The sequence below is a fragment of the Mirounga leonina genome, unplaced genomic scaffold, assembly GCF_011800145.1.
Source record: "Mirounga leonina isolate KUSES-001 unplaced genomic scaffold, KU_Mleo_1.0 Mir_53, whole genome shotgun sequence".
Lineage (NCBI taxonomy): Eukaryota > Metazoa > Chordata > Mammalia > Carnivora > Phocidae > Mirounga > Mirounga leonina.
In genome coordinates, this window is record NW_023270807.1 from 29,235,926 (window position 1) to 29,257,949 (window position 22,024).

Below are 22,024 nucleotides of genomic sequence, written 5' to 3' on the forward strand. Positions count from 1 at the left end.
ATCCTGGACCTTTTATCAAGATTTAGTGTTATCTTTCTTCAGGCCACTTTCCTGTCTCCCAGCTACTTTTTGTGTCCCCCAGCTACAGTCCGAATGTGATCTCTAAAGTCTTGTAGAATATATTGATTCCTATTCTCCTTCATGACAGATAAAACCTTCTGTAGCCATTACAGTGTGGTCCCTTCACATAGAACTCAGTTTTGCTGAAGGCGAGCGGTCTTTTATTTCCAGTCCAATAGAGATTTTGTGTGTGAGTCTTTAAAATAATGCTTTTATTTCCTTGAGTTTCCGCTGGGCTGCAGTTGTTTTATTGGTTCTCAGATGATTTATGTATTTTCAGTGTACAAGTGCTTAGAGGTTAAGATATATAGGGGTATTTTTATAGTAAAATTTGAAAAATAGTTCAAGGCTTGAAAAAGCAAAGCTTATTAGGTGCTCAAAATTAAAATGAATGCTTTCTCTGCCATGCTATTTTTTGCAAGGGACAAAATAAGACATGTGAAGATAATGTTTCTGATATTCTATTTTTTTTTTTGCTCCCTTTCCACAGCATATCAATGTCTAAGATAAATATTAAGTCATTTGCTATAAGATATCTGGATATTTTAGAAGAGAATAATCCTGAAAGTTGTAATCCTCAAACTGAGGTACACGAATCTTGGGATACCTAGGCTTTAATTCTTTAAGTGCTATAGATAAATGTGTCAACATGCCAATGTGACTAATACACATACACTTTCTTATGGCATTTCTTGATTTCCAAGAATCCACTAATATTTTAACCCATTTTTATACGGTTATTATCATTATGTTAAAAACAATTCTCCACACATTGCATACTTCTAAACTTTGAACAATGCAGAGGGGCTGGAATTGACATGTTAATGCTCTAGCAGGGCATCTTTCTATCTACAGTGGATGGAAAAGGCATCCTCCCATGTCACATACTATTAAAAAGAATAGATAAAACCTATTTTTCCTAAAACTCATTTTTTAATACATTCTATAAAATAAAGTGTTACTGATATTTCCAATCTTATCAGTTTTGTGGCTATATGTTAATCTCCCATAAAACTTAAGTAATCCTCCAAAAGTTCCTGATGTTGATGATGCTCATGAAGATTAATTACTGTTTATGGAGGTTACATGCATGTTTATTTAAGTATATATAAATTATATCTGGCATAAAAATCACAGTTAAAAAGTTGGGGGTGAAGTATTCTTATTTGGAACAAGCTAAAGAAAAAGACTAGCTTTCTTGTCTGAACTATCAATAGCTGAAGTTTTTTGACAAAATGAGTACTGAATAGCACTGAGTGGTGGAGAAGTGTTCTGGAAAGGACTGAGGTCAAACATGAGTTGCTAATGCACCTTATTACTCTCAGTAATAGATACGACTTCTAATGTTGGTTCATAACCTGTATGAAAATGATTAAAATAAGCATTTAGGCAATCAGCACCAGTTTTGATGAGGTAGCAGGGGCAATGAATAGAAAAGGAAAAGGACAGCATCATTATTGGGCCCTGGTGAACATGGATATGAAAGAGGTGAGTAGGAAAAAAAAAAGCCAGTGAAAGTAACTGAATGTAAGCCAGAGATGTAGGGGAAAAACAGAGCAAATATTTTAAGGCAGTGAAGGAATGGGAGATTTTAGAGAAGACAACACAGACGCCATGATGGAGAGGCTGATTTCTATGGAGTGAAGAGGGCAGAAGCCAGAGCATAGTGGGCTAAGGTATAAATGGGGGGTAATGAAGTGGATACAGAGCTGATTAATCATTTTGAAGTCTCATCTTAGTTTGACAAAGAAGTCACCAATGGAGGGACTGTGATTTAAGAAAAATCTCTTTTTAATACAGAATACTGAATTTTTTAAAAAAAATATTGAATAGAATTTGTTGAATGCATGTGTGTGGGACAAAAATCCAACATGACAAATGCGGACAATGACAGAAATAGCTAGACTGATGGAGCAAAGTATTTGAAACTTGGATAGGATGGAAATCAAAGTCCATGTGCAGGGATTACTGTGCATCGGAGAAGCATGCTACTGCCATTGATAAGGGAAGGAAGTGGGGAAGTGAATAAATGAGTGGCTACTCATTTTGTAAAAATTAGGGAGGATGATATAGAAACCTATTTGTTTTATTGTGTTAATGAGGTAGAAAACAGATTTTGCCTGGGGTTGAGACAGCAGCTTTGTAGGTAGAGAATTTGAAATTCAAAGTCTAGAAGAGTCACTTAAAGCAATGAGGGAGGAATCTGGCTAAGAGATTTTTCAGAGGATTCATGGAGAGTGTTAGGGTTGCATATGTAACAAGAGAACAGGAATTTATATTGGCTTCGATATGTAATGCTGGGACATTTTATCCAGGCACACTCAGAGGCTAACGTGAAGGAGCGGCTAAATCATGTGGTGACATCAATTCAAAGCAGTTACCGTGGAATAATAATGAGATAAAAGTATTTAGGATAATAGGGAGAAAGGGATTTTATGTTTCATGGTTGGGTGACAGTATAATTTATCAACTAGGACATATTTAAGAGTAAAAGTCCCAACTAGGACATATTTAAGAGGAAAAGAAGACAACCAAACAGGATGCCAGGAAAACAGGAGTAAACTGCTGTCTCCAGCCAAACCAAGAATAATGGCCATCATGCTCATAGTGATTAAAACAAATTTTCAAAAAGGCCATATAGGTTAGGGGGTAAGTTTCTAGCAAATGGTATAAATATGGTTGAGGTTGGAGAATTATAAGTTAAGAGAATGAAAATTCTGGAAGTGTAGAGTACTATAGCTTAAAAAAATGGGCTATAAAAATTTAGATCTCAGAAATTTAATGGGTACTGTGACTCTGGTTAATGAAACAATTTAGTGATGCAGGAGTACAGAAGGTGAGAAGTTCACTGGGGTTCAGAAAGTCATAGTGGTCTAAAGTTAAGGTATGGATGTTTATTTTCCCACACACTCTAAAATTGTCCAGGAAGATAGTGGAATTAATGGTGGAAAGAAAGTGTATAAGCCAGAGGCCAGAGTCCTCAAGGAATGTGAAGGCGTGAACTTGTGGGAGGTCAATCGGTAACAAGAATGAGGTCTGGGTGACATGAGATTCAATAAAGATAGTTTTATAAGAGGGCACAAGAGGGTTGGTAATAGCTATTAAGAAAATGAGTACATTTGTCATTACTTCATGTCATTAAGTATTTGAATCACCCTTGATCCATGCTCATCTCCAAACTTTGATTATAATTTTACTTTCAATGCCTACAGGGAGAGAATTCACTGTTTGTACTAACAAGATTGTTGAGTTCTACATATCAGTTGTAATACTAATTTTAAATTAATAACTTGGATTTCTTATTCATGTTTGATTTTGATTAACAAGATTTCATCCATAAAGGACAATCTATTCTTCCTCTGCCAGTAAAAACAAGATTCATTGCCTACAAGAGTCAGACCTTAGACTAGGGACAATATACTAAGTTAATTGAAAAAAAACTTGAGGCTTTTTTAAGGTTCTTTGTCATGAGATCCTATTTTCTATACACTAATTTTAAATATCAATAGAAGTTAAAAATTGAAGGGAAAATGTATTCACATTTTCTTTGCTAACATCATAAATACTTGATATCTTCATTCTTTGTCTCTGATTTTCATACACAAAAATTTAATTGCACATATATCTAAGTTTTATATTTCATTCCTTTTAATATTGCTGAAAGGAGTAGTTACTAGCATTTATAAAAGTTCTTAGTACATCCCTAATAAGTCCTTAACAAGAGAAAGTTGGACATTAAAGTATTATCTGCATCTTTCCCTTATATATAATATCACATATATTATATATACATGTATTTTTACTAGACTGAAATTATAGCTTATAGTGCGTAGTAGCCTTTTTTGAAAACTTAAGAGAATTTTGCTGCACTGAAATGTCATCACTGAACGACCTGCAAGTAGAGCGAGTTATTGTATATTCAATAGCATACAGAATATTGTATATTCAATATATACAATAATGAATCAATTGTGTATTCATTAACATAACCAAGGTTTTAAACTGAGTTGATTTTATAAGATTGCTGAAAGTATATCCTGTTACAGCAAACAAAAAATAAAATATTATTACTTTAACATTTATTGAACATGTTGTTTAAACAATTGTCATAGCAATTGTTGTATTAATAATGTTTTAATTATAATAAAATATGTTGATACTTAGTATGGTAACTGAGTAAATTTCCCCCAGTCCCTTTCCTTTTCTCCTGAGGTTGGCTTATTCATGAGAGTTTTGGCTTTCTTCTTTCTCCTCTTTTCACTCTGAGGTCTCTCAGTAGAGTTGAAAATTAATTTAATTTTTTTCAGTTCTCCTTTTGGGATTCCATAATTACATAGTCCCTCTAAACTCATTTCATAAATCTTGGCAATTTGTAAGCTTCTTCAAATGTAGTCAACCACATGATTAACAATTTATAAAGATGGTATTGTGTAATCTTAAAGATAAAAGTAAGCTAGCTTTAGATTGTATATTCACCAAATTTTGCTAAATATTTCTTTCAATCACATGGTACAAGTCTGTTAAATATTTTATGCACATGAACAGGGAATGTTACAGGGAGCTTCACCTTCCAGTAATGGGGAGTGGGAAGTTTTATATGAAAAAGTTCAGAGCTTCCTTAATCATGGAAAAATACAGAACCTAAAACACACTTCAGGAATCATAGGATCAATCCAATTTGTTCTTTTATGTTAATGAGAAATTGCAGCTGTCTGTTTGCTGATCCTTTAAATTACTATGGTTATTTTAAAAGAGAGCATAACCTTCCCTGTAAAAGCAAGCATGCTCAATTTTTGACAGTACAAAAATGTGAAAGAAAGATGAAAAGTAGATTTTTATAAAAATGGTAGTTCTGAAAAGGACCCAGTCCAAAGGAAAAAGGAACTTTGACATTCATTCTACAATGTAATTTATTTATTTATTTATTTATTTTTAAAGATTTTATTTATTTGACAGAGAGAGACACAGCAAGAGAGGGAACACAAGCAGGGGGAGTGGGAGAGGGAGAAGCAGGCTTCCTGCTGAGCAGAGAGCCAGATGTGGGGCTCGATACCAGAACCCTGGGATCATGACCTGAGCCAAAGGCAGTCGCTTAACCAACTGAGCCACCCAGGCACCCTCTACAATGTAATTTAGATATGCCTTATATTTTATTCAACCATTTTTCCAGCTTCAGACCCTACAAGGCTTTTAGTCTTAATTTTCTCCTGTTTCCTTTAACCTTTTTGTTTCCTTCAAACTCTGGACACCTCTGTGTTGGATTTAAAAGATATGGTTGAATAAAAGATATGGTTGAAGCTTGAATAAGCAAATGACAAGGCAATGTGCATTTTATTATCTGTTTTGTAAATTGTGCTAATTAGTGGTTCTTAAAGTATAATACTTGGACCATCACCTGGGAAATGCAAATTCTAGGTACCACCCCAGATGTAATGAATCTGAAAGTCTGGGTCTGGGGCCCAGAAGTTATGCTTTAACTAGCCTTCCATGTGATTCTGATGTTTGCTAAAGTTGAAAAACAACTGTGTGAAGGAATGTAACTAGTTATTTGTATTTTAGCATATGGATTTCTTTTCTATTAGAAATTACAAGAAATTGTTAACGGTTTGTTATCATTGGAAATAGAAATGTTGTGAGAAAGAATCATTCCCTTTCGTTACCATTAGAATTTTCCAACAAAGTTCAATTTCCATTTTTCTTTCCTCAGGACTAATCTATATATCGGAATAATGACCCATTTTCTTGTTTACATTTTTATAGTTCCCTACAAGTGTAAAATACAGGTAAAGATAATTTTTTAAAGACATGAATTGAATCCAGCTCTTCTCAGAGCATGTATTCATTTCAGCAATCCAATTTGCTACCTTTTATAAGTGCTTGCTTTGTGGCAGAAACTGGGTTGAGTCCTTGGGTAAAGAAAATAAATGATGAATAAGACATAATTCTTTTGCCATGACACTCCAAAATCTACTTGATGAGAGGAATGTAGAAACTACTACAGTTGTTCAGAATTGGGAGGGCGAGGCTCTAGTCTTACGCTCTTTTATCCATAAACATCTATGTTAAAAGTTAAAATTATTTTATTCATCATTTTTCCCAAAAGGATTTGAGTTGAGCTCTGTTATATATAAATATAAATGAAATAAAATATCAGAACAACAGAAAGGAAGATAAACAAAAATGTCAACCATATAGACTCCTTTATTTTTCATTCTTTTAAGAAACATTCCTTAAGCACCTACTTTGTGCCAGGCATTATGCCAGGCACTGAGGGTTCATAAGATGGAATATTTACCCTTAAGGTACTGTCTGTCTATCTAGTAGGAGTGACAGACAGCTAAGTCAATTTAAAATAAATTCTTAAAATTCCAAGAATGAAATCTTTACAGGTTACAAGGAGAATGGGGTTTATGCGACTGTCCATTTTTCCAGGAATATATTTTAAGTTTGTCTGATTAATTTTATTCCCTTGTTTTCAAAATGATAAATCTCAGTAAAGGATAAAGTAGAAGAACTTTTGCTCTCATAATTCATAAGTAACCTCTGTAGAACAGTTTTGCGTATTTCTTTTGGTCAATTTTCCTATCAACTTTCATTTCATAGGTGAGTTTATGTTTCATTTAAATGTTGTGTGATTTTTTTTAGCTAGTGCATGAGAATTTTCTTATGATTTTTTCACAATATCCTTTAAAATGGCTAAATAATATTTTATCATAACTTCTTAATATCCTGAACTACCTCAAAGTTTGGGATTTTTTTTATTTCATCATAGCCTATACTAACATTAGAAATTTTATATAGTACATTTGTAAGTATTTACATGTGTATTTTTATTTATTCTCTAGATGTGAATTTGTGAAACTGAAAAACATAAATATTTTTAGGGTTCTTGATACATATGGCTATATTGCCTTCAAAACAATGCACTCTCAAAGAAACCCTTTTTTTTTTTTGGTTTGAAATCATGTCAAATAAGGAAAAAGTGATAATATCTATCTTGCAAGTGTAAAATGAAACCAGTGCATTAGTTTTGCGAGCAGAAAAATGTTTTCTTGACTTTAATACTAGACCAAATTCTGATATGGAGACTTATAAAAGAAAATATGTACAAAAAACATGGACTATGTCCTTGATAGCTATTTAACATTGACGTAAGATTTAGTTCATGTACCCATTTCAGTCTGATACTGTTCCTACAAGCATAGAATCCAAAGTAAGGATGCCAGGAATTAAGTCCCAGCTCCACAACCAATAGGCTCTATTATTTGAGCAGAGTCTCAGTTTTCTAATTTATAAAGTGGGGTTGAAATATGATTTTTTCAAAAGATGTCTGAGAGGATTAAATGAAATAATGCATAGAAGCACATAGCAATAATTATGAGCATATGAAGAAATCAATAAAGGTTAACTATTGTTAGTATTGATGGTGTTTGGTAAATACAGATGTTGGGTAAATTTATTTAGTATTCTGTGTCTCAGTTTGAATAAGTTTTGTACTACCTCTGTAGCAGGCAACTTCTGAAATGGCTCACAATGGTCACAGCTTCTTTATTTCAGGTGTTTGTGTAATTCCAAGCCCTTGAGCATAGTAGGCTGAACCTGACGACTTGCTCATAGCTAGTCGAAGATGGCAAGAGTGGAGGGCTGTTGCATCCAGGATTAGGTTGCACAAGTCTGTGACTTATGTCTTTCCCACACTGTCATTCCTCTGGGGTTTGTTCACTCTAATGAAGCCAGTTGCCATATTGTGAGCTGTCCTAGGGAGAGGTCCACTGAAGGAAGCCTCTGAGGAATTGAGGTTCTCTGTCCAATAGCCAGGGAGTAGCTGTATCCTGCCAACCACCATATGAGTAACTATGGAAGCTGATTCTCCCCACAGTTGTGAGATCCTGTAGCCCAAGCTGACACCTTACTTGCAGCTTGGTGAAAGTCTCTGGTCTAAGTCATGCTTGGATTACTGACCCACAGACATGGTGAGACACTAAATAGTGTTGTTTTAAACCAGTAAGTTGTGGAGTATTTGTTACACAGCAATAGATAACTAATGCAATCCTTTTCAGGTGTAGTGTTTTATGAAATTAATGATTAAAAACAATCCTTCATTGAAAGAAAAGAATTTTTCTAAGAAAAGTATTATATACATTTATTAAAAACTTTGGGAGTCAGTTACTTCCCATATTAGCTTTTGGGAGGCAAGGCATTTAAAAGTTAACAAGTACCTCCAGTTACATCATTAAAAAAAAAAAAAAATCTCTCTTTTATTCACTCATTGATCTTTGTTAATATAGCATCCCAGTACCTATATTTAAGTTTTTCTGGGACTAAATCTCTAATTTACCCTTCTGAAAGAATGTTGTAAAATTCTTAAAGAAATTTAAAATTAATTTATACTCATGTCAATTATAAAAAGAGAGAAAACGAAAAACCAAAATGAAGGAGGTGAAATTTAAGTTGTTACTGTTAGTTATAGACTATTTGAGTAATAATTTTAAACTTTCTTCCCAGCCATTTTTTTCAAAATATATTCTCCTAACTTACTATAGAAAGTTCTTAAATACATGTTATTATTAATTTTAACAATTTGCTATGTCTAAGTCATAAATTATCTAATTAACAACAATAGAAATATAATCATTTGGTGGGTTAAAAATATACACATAAATGTTCATTTAATAGATTTATAAAATTTTTAGTAAGTAAATAAATATAGCTTCCAAACAATAGAAAATGGCCTATTCTACAGTTTTGTTCCAAGAAAAAGTCCTTCCAAATTCACAGTTTTGGATGTATTTCAATATTATACTAAGTGAAACATATTAATAAACCATTTGGCAAAGAAGAACAAAGAATTCTGTGCTTTAGTATGCCGAATACTGCTCCTTTTTGGCTATCCTAACTTAAGGGAAGAAGTTTCTATGGGAATTGTTTAATAATTTAGTGAGAGATAGAGGTATTTTGGAAAGAGCACTGAGAAACAGAGCATTTAATGGCCAGTAAGGAATATGGGAATGAGAACAGCTTGCAGAATGGATACCATAAATAAGAAATAAGAAAGATTTCTGGACTTTTTCTTAAAATTGAATAAATGGAAATTCATGTTGTGTCAGAATTAAGTTGATTTATTTTTCAATGGGAAAATTAAAGAGTCAAAAATGAATGAGCTCAGCTTTCTGCAGTAGCTAATACTTCATGATAGATAAGTTTCTTTCATCCTATTAGGTGACTACTCCTATTGTGGTTGATTTAAAGACACATAAACTGCTAAACAACACTTTAGGTGGAACTGTTTATTCCAATTGCTAAATCTACCAAGTATAAACATAGGAAGCTGTTAAGAACTTGGCTATGCAATAAGCCAAATTAGATCTTTTCAAGCCAAATAAACTTACTTTGTGCCCAGAATTATGCAAATGTGTTTGCTACATTGATCTAATTAATCAATGCAGATATTTGCCAATTTGGGAATAGTCATCTTATATATATCCTATACATATGAATATCAGCTTGTACTAGAAGAGAAAACGTGTCATCCCAAAGGATTTAGAGCATGGGAAACATCCTCAGGTCAGAGATATCCCTATTCAGTTAGAATGAGATAATCTCACTGCCCAATATTTAGCAAGTATCTAAGGAAAGGTGTAAATCCTATAACCCACTGTAGCAGATAAACACTTACACTGAATTATATGATAATTGGATCGTATGGGTTTCCCTGAAAGCCAAACTACCTTTTGTTATTTCGTTTATACAAAATGATGTATTTGGGTTCCAAATAACTGACTCTGAATAAATAAATAAATAGGTTTTGGAGCAGAATCTGTTTGTTAGTTGGGACCTGCCTGCAATTGCCAAATGTGTCTTTTGCTTTGAGCTTTGTGAGCCCAGCCATCGACAGACAATCACATTATGGTTCCCCTGGGACCTGGAGAATATATGAATTCTCCTATCTTACTGTGGTTGAGGAACCAGGATGTTGGACAGAGTCTGGCTCAATAAAGTCTTAAAATATAAGGTAATCTGTAGGTTGAAAGGTACAATATCTTCAATATTCTAAAAAAGATAATGAATTCCAAATCATTAATCTCCCTGCAGGTTAAATACCAGTATTTTTTCCTTGAATACGATCAAGTAAAAAACCCTGCAGTTCCATTTGTCTTTCTCATTTTGAACAAATTAAAAAGGAGTTTTGGGTGAATCAATGACAGCTATGTTCTCTGGAATAAAATGCATGCTTTCGGTGAGCCTGGGTGTTAGGTGCCTGTGACCTGTTGGAGCTGCCAAATTGAATGAATCCTCCAAATAAAATTATATGCAGAAAATAAATATATAAATATATGAAACAAATATGTCAAAGTGTATGCTTCTGGGGATACCAGGTTTGGTTTCTCTGATTAAATTGGCTGGTAAGGAGCTAAACCTGTGGTTAAGCCACTGGCTTCCTCTTTCTTCTACATGTTTTTAAATACTAACACTGAGCCCTTTCATAAACAAACAAACCAAACCAAAACTAAACTAAACTAAAACAGGTGTATTTATTTTATTGTGGGCTACTAGTAAGGAACTATTTATGCCACTTATCTTCTTGAGCACTATATATGGGAAAATTACATGGAGCATTGATTGACTATGGAGTAAAATCCTCTTTTAAGTAGGTTAGTTCTGGCACATTTTCTCCTATTAGAAATCAACACACTTTTCTGGACTGTTGTCTATATTCTTACATAGTAATATATCAACACCATGGTTTCCATCGTTTATTCATCATTCATTTTCTTGTCCTAAAATCAACATTTATTGGGATTGCAATATGCAAAGACATATCAAAGCGTTCCTCATCTCTCTAAAACCGGATCTATTCTCAAAATGGAGGCTCAGACAGATCTCCCCTAAAACAAACAAGAATGCTGGCTATAAAGAGTCAAAGAAATGATATTACTGTAAATCTTCTGCTATGAGATGAAGGAGACTGTACCTTGAGAAAGGTTGTGTTGTTTTTTGTGTCAGAACATTTTTTGAAGATGACTTTGGGATCTACTTTATAAACTTGTACTTTTTTTCCTTCAAAAAGGGTCACGGTAAAGAGAAAATAAGAAATAGATCCTTGGGGCTCCTGGGTGGCTCAGTCAGTTAAGTGTCTGCCTTCAGCTCAGGTCATGATCCGAGAGTCCTGGGATCGAGCCCTGCATCGGGCTCCCTGCTCAGGAAGGAGCCTGCTTCTCCCTCTGCCCCTCCCCCTGCTCGTGCTCTCTCTCTCAATAAATAAATAATTTTTTTTAAAAGATGTAGATTCTCCTTTGTTTGCAAATGCAGTAATGACTAACCAAATACAGGTAACTCACCTGTCTTCATAAGAGGGTTCAATATTCAATTTAAGGATAAAGTTTAGAAAGCTCCCTCTGTGATAATTACTTTTCAAATATTTCCCAGATATTGTTAGTGGCTAAAAAAGTTGTGTCAGTCTTTCATTTACATTCTTTGATTTAATAAAGTAGCTAATATATTTTATGAATATACATACACATACAGGTCTATGTTTTAACGTCACAAAAATAGCAGTTTTTATTTGAAGTGATTTTCTATTATACTTCTTATTTTTTAAATTAATACACTTCCATGCAAAAAATAGATCATCTCTTCCCCAAACCATTATGTAGCGACAAATCTACTCTTATCTAAACACTACTCTTTTTATCCCCCCTAAGCACTACTTTTGACCTCCAACTCAGGTCTGGAGGGCCAGACATTGAGATATATATCACTGAGAAGAACATCACCTTTCTGGGGAAAAACAGGACGAGGATAGTTGTAATGCTAGGTGCATGCTCACTGGAAAGAAGCAAGCCTAAGAAAAGAGCTACTTCCCTAGCAAGAAAAGCAAGCTAATTGTTTCCAGCAGTTGATATAATAGAAAAAAATTCACAAAGTCTAAAGGATTTGACACAGTGACAGGAACCACATCTGCACTGTTACAAGGAGAGACGAACACATTGGAGGGCTTGGCTGGGGATGGGCAAAAGAAGAGAGGCCATGTGGCACATTTTAAGAGATGCCACACTGCATGCTGAGGCTGAGGCATCCTGCTCGACTGTGACAGAGGCTAAAGCAGCTTCTTGTGCTCCTGACCAATGACCAGATCCCAGTTAGGGCTGAAGGAGTGCTACAATGGAGCAGCCCTGAGTCACATGCAAGAACAGTGGTGAAGATTATTTATGGATCATGGAGATTATACTGGGAGACTCACTGCAATTAGCAAGGGATTTTCCTACCACACCCAGGAGTAAGGAAGCCCTTAGGGAAGATGGGAGATAGAAGTACAGAAACACTGTGAATCTTCCATCATATTTTTGTTCCAAAATGTGATGGACAAAGGCAAAGAATAGTCACTGGACTCCTAATTTGCACCCAGTCTACATGAAGAAAAACCTGATGAAGAGAGTATTAAAGATGAAGAACACTTCTAATTTATATTTACTCCTCTTCAGTAATTCAACCAAACCCTTTACTCTTGTAATGCAGGTGGACTTTTTCATGTTCTATCTTAGGGAACATATTATAGCCCACTGTGGGAGGAAGCATTACCTTGGGTCTTCCACAGAGTCAAACTCATCTGCTAGGAAGATTCAGTGCATAACCCACACCTCCAGCCCCTGTTCCTTCAGTCCTTCTTAGGTCTTCTTGTGTAAGGACCTGTTCCAGGTCTCTTCTCTGACTGATGGTTCCCATTCTCCAACCTCCTTATCAGGTTTGGGTAACTGGCATTCATGCCAATAAACTGTCCCTGGCCAGATATCACTGGGTCCACTGGCCTCCCCAGAATCCCTATTAAGAAAAGATGATTTACCCCTGCCTCAAACACCCTGGCATCTCAGATCCTTGAATTCTCCTCTTTCATCCATCTGATCTTCACCCTACTGCAAACATACAGTGACATAATCATATTTTAAACCAGGAGTCGGCAAAGTACAACCCATGGACCAAATCTAGCAGGCACCTGGTTTTGTAAAGCTCACAAGCTGATAGATTTTACCTTTTTAAATAGTTATATTTAATATGCTTATGTAAGTACCAACATTATATCTTGTTAGCCCACAAAGTTTAAAATATTTACTACCTGACCCTTTAAGCAAGGTTGCTGACCCTACTCTAGGCCTTACTGTTTCCAAAAACTACAGTCTCAAAAAACTACTAGACTCAATTTCAAAGAAGTCATGCTTTGGTCCCAACTTGCAGCACTTCCTGTTTACTCACTCTAGAATCCTGCCTCCCCAAATCCTTACATCTCACCAGGACCACCAACCCACTGATGCTACCACCACCATTTCAAAATGCCTCACTTGTCTGCTACAGGGTTCTTGCTTAATGAGTATTTGTTGGATTAACAATTTGAATAAATATATTCATCTCACATTCAAAGTTTCAAATTTCCTCACGAGTCCCATTGTCTGAGGTCAACTTGATTGAGCCATTCTCTAGTATAAACTTTTTCATTCCTCCTTCTCTCACCCCAAAGCAACATGCCTGTCCTTATTTGCCCTTCCCAGGTACAGGCAATCTGTGCCTAGAATATAATAACTGAAAAATAAAGCTATGCTACAAATAGCAGCTTTCAATTTTTGAATAAATGTTATAAACCAGGAACTTTAAAACAGTCTTATTTGATCCTCTCAACAACTCTGCAAGATAAATATTATTCATTTTTTAGAGATGAAGACAATTAGCCTTCAAGAGGTTAATGGCTCAAATTCACATGGCTTGTAAGTACTGGAGTTCCAGCTGAGGCCTTTAGAGATCTAAATCCTATGCTGCTTCCATAATGCCCTGTGCTGTATATATCAAAGAATGCCTCAAGGAATAGAGTTAGAGAGGCCATGTTAGGTTTGGAAGATGGTTTATATATCATTAGGCAAGAGGGCTAAAAGGGTCTTCTTGCTCTGTTCGGGTAAGTAATCCAGACTTACCCACCTGGCTTTTCTGTGCTATTTTACAAAGGCAGTAGATGTTCAGGCAACATCATTTTTTTTTTTTTTTTTTTTTTTTTTTTTTTTTGCCCAGGGATTATACTATATATCAAGAAGTTCAGTTGTATTCCATAACCCCCTCATTTTCTAGCTGGAAAAGCATGTCTTGATGAGAAGCTCTTCCCACTAAACCACGGAGGAGCTGCTTCTTACTTTCTTACAAAAATAAAGAGAAGGTTGAACCTATAGGGAAAGAAGTTACTTACTATGATAATTCAGCTAAGGTTAAAGTTATTTTTTGTTAATAGCTTACTGAATTTTCTCACCTTCTCCTCATCAAGAACCATTAACACAGTTCTTCCTTCTTCTAGCCCTAAGTTTTTCTAATAGGACTAACCAGTTCCAATAATGAAATTCACATCTGAAATAAAGTTGGCACTTCTGGTTGTAGTTAAAATACTGAGCATGGCCTATAAATTTTATGATTCATATTCTTGCTCTTTTTAAGGCTTTCTCTCTTTTAAAAACAAAAAAAGTTAGCTGTGTACTTTTCAGCGTCCCCACCGCATGGTCTGCCATACCTCAACACTCCTTAAGAGTTTGCAACTTTTCCACAAATGCCTGCTACGTCCTGAGCCACTGGCATTCTCTTGTTTTCTCGATCTTTGCCATGCCCAGTTGAGTATTTAGATTCAGTGACCCACTTCTTCACTGAGCTTAATCTGACATGGGTTTCTTTATAACTCTAAGTTGGATAGTCCAGTACTAATTTCTAATTTTAAAATACACACAATTTCTCTATGCGTACTTCCCCAAGTCTTATTCACACTAACTTTTCCTTGTAGAATTAGAGCAACAAACTCTTTACAAACATAAAAATGCCCTCTGCAGGCAGAGGACTGAGGAATTTCCTCAAAGGATCCCTTTTTACAATAACATCCACTGCATGCTTACTGTGCCATAAAACAACTCCCAAATAGCTCCATGAAGTAAATACTATTGTTCCCATTTGTACAAATGAAGTAAGCAACTAAAGAACTGAAAGATTGAGTATGTTGCTCAAGCTCACATAGCTAATACGTGTCAGATCAGAGATTCAAATTCAGCCAATCTGACTTCAGAGATTGTTTAACCACTAGATTATATAGTGTTTTAAGAATATTAATCAGTGTTAAGCTTCTTTGTGAAAGTTTGTGTCACTTTTCCTTGGAGTAAGCAGAGGGCCTTCCTAAAAACTGGCCTCATTAAAATATGATGTATTTTTCTTCCCAGTAAGTGAACATGTATGTTCACCTAGAGACAAGATTTCAAATTCCCTGAAAAAAACTTTTGTGGCTACCCAAAGATTTCTTTCCAACCTTCATGTTAATTTTTCTATCTAGTCCTTATTGCCTTACCTTCCGACTTTGAAATATGCAAAAATACAAGTGTGTACTTCTAAACTAATATCTCTCCCTGTTACATCTCCCCACCACAATGGCATATAATAACCACTTACTAAATGTTGCTTTCATATAAAAGAAATATTTGTGGAGAGATTTTCACGGAAGGAAGGGACAAAGATCACTAATTTTCTGAGGTTACTGTGGAGGAGACTAATTCCAACTTCAACCTAATGAGTGCAGCGAAAGTATTTATAAATTTGCATATTTATGGCATTTGTAAATTTATATATTAAAACATTTTAGTATTAAAAATTAATTTATAAGTAATTGGATTCTAAGTCCTTTGTGTTACATACTATATGTCTTTGTGTCAACAATATGAAGCCTGTTCCTCTTTGCACAGAAAGTACTTTTGTTGGTGATATTGAGCTGTGTGATGTTTTCAACCCCTTATGTGTCAAGAGGATATTGGGAACAGAGACAGAATTGAGAGGAAGTTCACTTTCCACAGTAAAAAAAGAAATATCTGTTCAATATATATAGTTCAACGACTCAGGCTTTATACATATTGCTACAAATAAGATATGTAGTTTTTGCAAGTTGAAAATGTTTCATAATTTTGAAATCATAGTTTGACTAAAATTTGAATCCTATGGCTTAGAGGGAAGAAGACCTCTACCCAAATGCAACCATCTCCTAAAAACAAGAACAAAAATTATCACCACTTCCTTTCATTTGTTCAGGTCTTCCAAAACAGCTCAGCTCTCTTTGCTGGGCAGCATCCCCATCCCTCAGTCCTCAATTATTGATGAAAAAAAGTGCCACAAAGTGGATGTTCCTGTGCATCAGAATGAGTTTAGGGTACACACACACACTCACACACACAGACACACACACATACAAAGGAACCTCGGGGGACTTGTTTTTATTTTGTGGAAAACATACCTAATTGTAATGTTTACTTTGCCAAGTGCCATGTCTAATCATTTCAAAGAAATCTTTCAGCTGCTGCTGGAAAGCAGGCTTGCTTATATAGTTGCTCTTTTATTGCTGCTAGCAACAAGCCCAATTTACCTTCTCAGTACATAACTGCAGTGCCTATACTTGAAATTTCTTATGAAAGAGACAGCCTGTTCCCTTGTGTATTTGTGAGTGGTGTGTGCATGTGTGTGTGTGTGTGTGTGTATGTGTTTCCTTGACCTACTTTAACTCCTAGGGAAATCAACAACCACTTAAAACATCCAACCAATTTTTTCTCTCCAACTTACCTTTCTAAGAAACAAAATTCGGCTGCAGCTACTTTACTTCTGCAAAGTTCTATTAAACTTAAAGTTCACAGTTGAATGAGCAAATGCATTTCCAGAAAGAGTTAATTTGTTTTCTGGAATTTTTGTACAATATAGCACACTAGAATATTGTTCTTCTGCTGTATGCACGCATGTCTGTACGAGGAAATATTTCATCAGTTTAGATGTTTATGTTCTCACATTGAGGAATTTTTTTTTTTTTAACCACACAGAAGGACTAGAGCTACAATGACAATGTGCTATGTTGAAGTAATAGTGGGTGTCTAAACTACACAGCTTCTTCTAACAACTCACAAATTCATAAAAATTACCAAAAACATTTCCCCCCAGACTTCCAGATTTCTCTAACTTAGCAAATCAAGACATATATATATATATATATGTCTTGATATATACATATCATATATCTATGAGGGTGATTCTGATCCTCAGGCAGGCATGTGGAAATAACAAATCTAAGGTACCAGATTTAAGTAGCAAGTGAATTGAAATCCAAATAAGGAACAACCCATTTCCAAGGTTTCTTTAAAATAGCTGAGCTTCAGTGAGTAGACATCTATTAGAGCAGAGATCATGTATTACCATTTTGTGTACCATTGTATATCTTGGGCCTGAGTGTCAAGTAAATATTTTTTTGAAGAAATGAAGGAGAAAGAAAAGGAGAAAGGAAGAAAGTAGGGATGAAGAGGAAGGAGAATGGGAAGCAGAAGGAGGGAAAAATGTGTTAACTCTTCTTGTTATTGTTGTTCTTTCTAGATGATTTATTGGTAGACAATACTGGGTGGCAACTACAGATCAAGTGTTAGAATATCCACTACAGACGACACACTGTATTACAGTTTGAGCTCTTCAGGAAGCAGACATTAAGTCAATTAGCTGTGTAACTCTTTTTATTGGGAAGTAATGCCAGTGGGGAAAAAAGGGAGGAAGAAGGAATGACTAGATCTGACAAAGGCTCTATCTGCCCAACAGGGAGCTCCAGAATAAAGGCTGTCTGTTAGAGGAGTGCTATCTTTGGTGCACATGGCTAGGCTCTTGGACCACTATCTTGTTCAATCACTGGTTGACAGCCATTCCCAGAAGAGTGTTACCTCAGCTTGAAAGTTGAGACTGACCGTGAAGGAGCTAATGACTAGAGGCTGTTAGATAACCACACTCCTAGAAGCTAGCCTATCCTTTCTTGAAGGAAAATCTGGAAGTACATCTCTATATCTTCTGCATAAGGTAAGAACTAGTTTCTTTCACTCCCGAAAGCAACCAAAGAAAAAATAAACTTCTTCCTATCAAATTGCCAGCACCAAACAAGGAAAAAAAAATATTTCTGTGGAAAGGAGGACTCCAGCAGAGGTATTATACATTTATCAGCCTCTGCACTATCTTTCTCTGTCTCTACTGTACTTATTAGGGCTTTAGCATTGGAAATATAATATTGATCAAAATGTTAACGAGAAAAGATAAATATCTTTCTTATGAAGAATAAGAAATTAAGGCATTCAAATGGGTATCATGTGGCAAGCCAAAAATGATTTAATATCTTTGTTTCTTCTTTTGCCTCCCTTTCTGTGGGTTTCCATGGGAATCTTTGTAGAGCAACTGACTACAGCTGAATCTATATGTGCTCTAACTGAATCAGTTTCAATTAAAGAATAGCTGCATCTGCTCCTTGAGGCTCATGAAAAACAATCAACCTGAATTTATTGAACGATTAATATGTACCCAAGATTATGCAAAATATCTATGAAAATTAAAAATCCAAGGAAACTCCTGCCTGTGTTCCCTCATGGCAATAGGAAATGAAGCCAGACTCATGCTCATTAAGGTGAAAAACACAAATATCTTAGTTTATTTTTTCCATACCTCTATTCACACACTCTCCACCACCACCCCAACTGGAATGGCTTTCTCCAATTTCAGGAAACTGCTAGGTTTGGAGTAGGTGAAAACAGAATTTAAAAGAATAATATTGTAGATAGTCAACCAGTAAATAATTTAGTATTTCAATCAGCCAATGAATATAAATTGAATGTCTACCATTTGTCAGTCACTATGATAGGATCCCAGGACATAGAAAATAACAGTAGAGACAATGTGTCTTGCTTCAATTAATTTATATGTGATAATATAATAATAATTATTATTATTTCAAAGAATTATAAGGGCAGAGAATTAAATGAAATAAGAAGTATTGTAAAGAGTAAATAAGGTGAAGCCAAGAAGCTGGTAGAATTTATTTAGGATGTCCAAGAACAGAACTTTGAGGAGTCATAATTAGAACCGAGATCTGATAGGTGATAAGACAATCAAGTGAAAATATGGTGGGATAATAGTCAAAAGAGAAGAAATGAGAAGAAAAAAATAAAAGTTTCTCAAATGGAAGTAGGTTTAGTCTGTTGTAGAAATATGCCATCTACTAGAAATATAATTGCAGACATAAAAAATTTGAAAGTTTCTAGGAGTCACATTTAGAAAGCAAAAAATAAAGTGATCAAATTACATTAATATTTAATTTTGCTTTATTTTACCTAATATATCCAAATAATAATTTTTGTATGTGTTATTGATGAAAAAATTAATGAGATATTTTACATTAATTTGTATACTGCCTTTGGAATGTGGGATCTATTTTACACTTATAGAACAAATTAGATTAGAATACAGTAAAAATTAAAATATTTTAAGTAATCAGTGTTTGCTTATGACTAATAGCTACCACATTGGACAATGCAGTTCTACCGACTGAAAAAGACCAGTGTCTCTGAAAGGTGTCTAAAGAAAATAGATCAAGGAGAATTTGAAGGGAGAGATAACATATAGATCAAATAGGGCCTTCTAGACAGTGGCAATAAATGTAGACCATATTCCAATTACTGTGGAAGGTCACTGGTGGATTTTAAGCAGGAGAAGGACATGATATGACCACTGCTTGTTTTAGTCCATTCAAGCTGCCATATCAAAATATCACAGACTAGGTGGCTTATAAACAACAGAAATTTATTTCTTACAGTTCTGGAAGCTGGAAGTCCAATATCATAGCTCTGGCATGGTTGGGAAAAGACTCTCTTTCAGGTTGCACACTTCTAGTTGTACACTCACATGGCAGAAGGGACTAGGGAGCTCTGTGGGATATCTTTTATAAAAGTGCTAATCCCTTGGGGTGCCTGTGTGGCTCAGTCTGGTTAAGCAGCTACTTTCAGCTCAGGTCATGATCCCAGATTCCTGGGATTGATTCCTGCATCAGGCTCCCTGCTCAGCAGGGAGTGTGCTTCTCTCTCTGCCTGCCACTCCCCCTGCTTGTGCTTATGCTCTCTCACTCTCTCTCTCTGATAAATAAATAAATAAAATCTTAAAAAAATAAAATATAAAAGTACTGATCCCATTTATGAGGGTGGCAGGTTCATGACCTAATCACCTCCCAAAGGCCCCACCTACTGTTATCAGCACCTTTGAGGATTAGGATTTTAATATAAGAATTTTGGAAGGGCACAAACATTCAGACCATGCCATTGCTTTAAAGAAAAGTCTGTTTGTTCTTTAGAGAATGGGCCGTAGAACAACAAGAGTGGATGCAAGAAAACCAATTAAGGGACTGTTTACAGAATTCATGAGGATATAGCTGGTAGCATGGACAGGGTCATGGTAGTAGACCTAAGAGGAGATAATATGGATATGTATTTTGGAAGTAAAAGTCCACCAGACTGAATTCCATCGGAGAGATCAGATATGGGGAAAATATAAAGAGAGGAATTAAGAATTACATATTTTGTTTGTTTTATTCTGTTTTATACTTTGCTGGGGCCAGTAAGTGAGTGGTGGTAACATACATTGAAATGAGAAGGCCTCCAAGTTTCCAAGGGTTAAAAATAAAGATTCCAGGGGGCGGAGCAAGATGGCGGAGGAGTAGGAGACCTGGATTTCGTCTCCTCTCAGGAATTCAGCTGGATAGGGATCAAACCATTCTGAATACCTACGAACTCAACAGGAGATGGAAGAAAAGAAGAGCAACAACTCTCTCATCAGAAAAGCGAACACTTTCTGGAAGGTAGGACGTGCGGAGAAGTGAATCCAAGGTGATATTCGGGAGGATAGACAGCGGGGGGAGGGGCCTCCGTCTGCCACTTCTGGCAAGTGATAGAACCACGGAGCACAAAATCGGAACTTTTAGAAGTCGGCTCCGCTGAAGGACGTCACTCTGGTGGCTAAGCGGGGGGTGGAACCCTCCGGGACAGTGTGGTCTCAGGACCTTCGGGGTCACAGAAAGACCGGGGGTGCCTGAGTGTGGCAGAGCTCCCAGGTTATGGAGCAGGGAAGCCAGCTGCAGGGGCGGAGCCCAGGCGCGGGCTCTCAGCTCGGGGTGGCCATAAACCGGGATCCGCGGCACAGTCGGGCCCCTGCTCCTCCAGCAGGGACCCAACAAGCGGCAGATCTGGGGAGACTCACCTTCCTCCCCCGGGAGGAGCCGCGCGGGAGTGCACCGCAGCGATCTGCTGGGTTTGGAGACTCCACCCTGGGTCGGGTGCCAGAGATAGAAACGCGCGGTCACAGGCCAGGTGACCACGGAGTGCGGCCGGAGACCGGGGAGACGGGAGTGACTGCTTTTCCCTGGGGGCTCACTGAGGAGCGGGCCCCGAGTTCTCAGCTCCTCCAGGGCAGAGATTGGGAGGACGCCATTTTCACTCTCCGCCTCCAAAGCTGTACGGAAAGCTCGCAGGGAACAAAAGCCCCGGAGAGCAAACCCGAGCAGATTACTTAGCCCGGAGAAGGCAAGGGCGGGGCAATTCCACCTCCGGCAAAGACATTTGGAAACCACGGCAACAGGCCCCTCCCCAGAAGATCAGCAAGAACAGCCAGACAAGACCAAGTTTACCGATCAATGAGAACAGCAGAACTCCAGTGCTAGGGGAATACTGCACATAGAATTCATGGCTTTTTTACCATGATTCTTTAGTCTTTCAAAGTTAATTTTTTTTTAACTGTCTTTTTTTCTTTTTGTTTTTTTGAATTTTTCTTTTTCCCTTTTTCAACCAACATCTTATCAGTCCCTTTTTTTAAAAAACATCTTTATTTTTCATTTTTAGAGTCATATTCTATCCCTTCATAGTAGTTACCCGTATTTTTGGCATATATATATATATATAAGTTGTTCTCTCTTTAAAATTTTGAGATAGTTTCTTCTAACAGATTAAAATATACCTTAAATCTCTAGTATATGGTTTTTTCTACTCGCCTGCCTGATCACATTCTCTTCCTTTTTTTTTTCTTTTTTCTTTTTTTAAATCCTCTTCTTTCTTTTTTCAAAAACTTCTTATCAATTCCT